The sequence below is a fragment of the Coregonus lavaretus genome, assembly GCF_964263955.1.
Source record: "Coregonus lavaretus genome assembly, contig: HAP1_SCAFFOLD_333, whole genome shotgun sequence".
In the NCBI taxonomy this organism is placed as follows: domain Eukaryota; kingdom Metazoa; phylum Chordata; class Actinopteri; order Salmoniformes; family Salmonidae; genus Coregonus; species Coregonus lavaretus.
Window position 1 is genome coordinate 103795 of NW_028164623.1, and position 3049 is coordinate 106843.

Here is a 3049-nt window from a genome sequence, read left to right on the forward strand (position 1 = left end):
CATGAGTGATGTATCTCAATAGTGGTGTATCTCAATAGTGATGTATCTCAGTAGTGATGTATCTCAATAGTGATGTATCTCATGAGTGATGTATCTCAATAGTGATGTAGCTAATGAGTGATGTATCTCAATATTGATGTATCTTATGAGTGATGTATCTTATGATTGATGTATCTCAATAGTGATGTATCTTATGAGTGATGTATCTTATGAATGATGTATCTCAGTAGTGATGTATCTCAGTAATGATGTATCTCAATAATGATTTGTCTCAATACGGATGTATCTCAATAGTGATGTATCTCATGAGAGATGTATCTCAGTAGTTATGTATCTCATGGGCAGGTAGCTTAGTGGGTAAGAGCGTTGTGCCAGTAACCGAAAGGTCGCTGGTTCTAATCCCCGAGCCGACTAGGTGAAAAATCTGTCGATGTGCCCTTGAGCAAGGCACTTCACCCTAATTGCTCCTGTAAGTCGCTCTGGATAAGAGCGTCTGCTAAATGACAAAAATATATATATAAATATATGAGTGATGTTTCTCAATAGTGATGTATCTCAATAGTGATGTATCTCAATAGTGATGTATCTCATGAGATATGTAGGTCATGAGTGATGTACCTCAGTAGTGATGTATCTCAATAGTGATGTATCTCAGTAATGATGTATCTCAGTAGTGATGTATCTCAATAGTGATGTATCTCATGAGGGATGTATCTCATGAGATATTTATCTCAATAGTGATGTATCTCAAAAGTGGTATATGTCATGAGTGATGTATCTCATGGTGATGTATCTCATGAGTGATGCATCTCATGAGTGATGTATCTCAATAGTGATGTATCTCATGAGTGATGTATCTCATGAGTGATGTATCTCAGTAGTGATGTATCTCAGTAGTGATGTATGTCAATAGTGATGTATCTCAATAGTGATGTATCTCAATAGTGAGTATCTCAGTAGTGATGTATCTCAATAGTGATGTATCTCAATAGTGATGTATCTCAATAGTGATGTATCTCAATAGTGATGTATCTCAGTAGTGATGTATCTCAGTAGTGATGTATCTCAATAGTGATATACCTCAGTGATGATGTATCTCAGTAGTGATGTATCTCAATAGTGATGTATCTCAGTAGTGATGTATCTCACTAGTGATGTATCTCAGTAGTGATGTATCTCAATAGTGATGTATCTCAATAGTGATGTATCTCAATAGTGATGTATCTCAGTACTGATGTTTCTCAATAGTGATGTATCTCAGTAGTGATGTATCTCAATAGTGATGTATCTCAGTAGTGATATATCTCATGAGTGATGTATCTAAATAGTGATGTATCTCAATAGTGATGTATCTCAATAGTGATGTATCTCAATAGTGATGTATCTCAATAGTGATGTATCTCAGTAGTGATGTATCTCAATAGTGATGTATCTCAGTAGTGATATATCTCATGAGTGATGTATCTAAATATTGATGTATCTCAGTATTGATATGTCTCATGGATGATGTATCTCAATAGTGATGTATCTCAATAGTGATGTATCTCAGTAGTGATGTATCTCAATAGTGATGTATCTCAGTAGTGATGTATCTCAATAGTGATGTATCTCAATAGTGAAGTATCTCATGAGTGATGTATCTCAATAGTGATGTATCTCAGTAGTGATGTATCTCAATAGTGAAGTATCTCATGAGTGATGTATCTCAGTAGTGATGTATCTCAATAGTGATGTATCTCATGAGTGATGTATCTCAATAGTGATGTATCTCAGTAGTGATGTATCTCAATAGTGATGTATCTCAGTCGTGATGTATCTCAATAGTGATGTATCTCAATAGTGATGTATCTCAGTAGTGATGTATCTCATGAGTGATGTATCTAAATAGTTATGTATCTCACTATTGATATGTCTAATGGATGATGTATCTCAACATTGATGTATCTCATGAGAGATGTATCTCAATAGTGATATATCTCATGAGTGATGTATCTCATGAGTGATGTATCTCAGTAGTGATGTATCTCAGTAGTGATGTATGTCAATAGTGATGTATCTCAATAGTGATGTATCTCAATAGTGAGTATCTCAGTAGTGATGTATCTCAATAGTGATGTATCTTAATAGTGATGTATCTCAATAGTGATGTATCTCAATAGTGATGTATCTCAGTAGTGATGTATCTCAGTAGTGATGTATCTCAATAGTGATATACCTCAGTGATGATGTATCTCAGTAGTGATGTATCTCAATAGTGATGTATCTCAGTAGTGATGTATCTCACTAGTGATGTATCTCAGTAGTGATGTATCTCAATAGTGATGTATCTCAATAGTGATGTATCTCAATAGTGATGTATCTCAGTAGTGATGTTTCTCAATAGTGATGTATCTCAGTAGTGATGTATCTCAATAGTGATGTATCTCAGTAGTGATATATCTCATGAGTGATGTATCTAAATAGTGATGTATCTCAATAGTGATGTATCTCAATATTGATGTATCTCAATAGTGATGTATCTCAATAGTGATGTATCTCAGTAGTGATGTATCTCAATAGTGATGTATCTAAATGGTGATGTATCTCAGTATTGATATGTCTCATGGATGATGTATCTCAACATTGATGTATCTCATGAGAGATGTATATCAATAGTGATGTATCTCGTGAGTGATGTATCTCAATAGTGATGTATCTCAGTAGTGATGTATCTCAATAGTGATGTATCTCAATAGTGATGTATCTCAATAGTGATGTATCTCAATAGTGATGTATATCATGAGTGATGTATCTCATGAGAGATGTATCTGAATAGTGATGTATCTCAGTTGTGATGTATCTCAATAGTGATGTATCTCAGTAGATATGTATCTCAATAGTGATGTATCTCAGTAGTGATGTATCTCAATAGTGATGTATCTCAATAGTGATGTATCTCAGTAGTGATGTATCTCAATAGTGATGTATCTCAATAGTGATGTATCTCATGAGTGATGTATCTCATGAGTGATGTATCTCAATAGTGATGTATCTCAATAGTGATGTATCT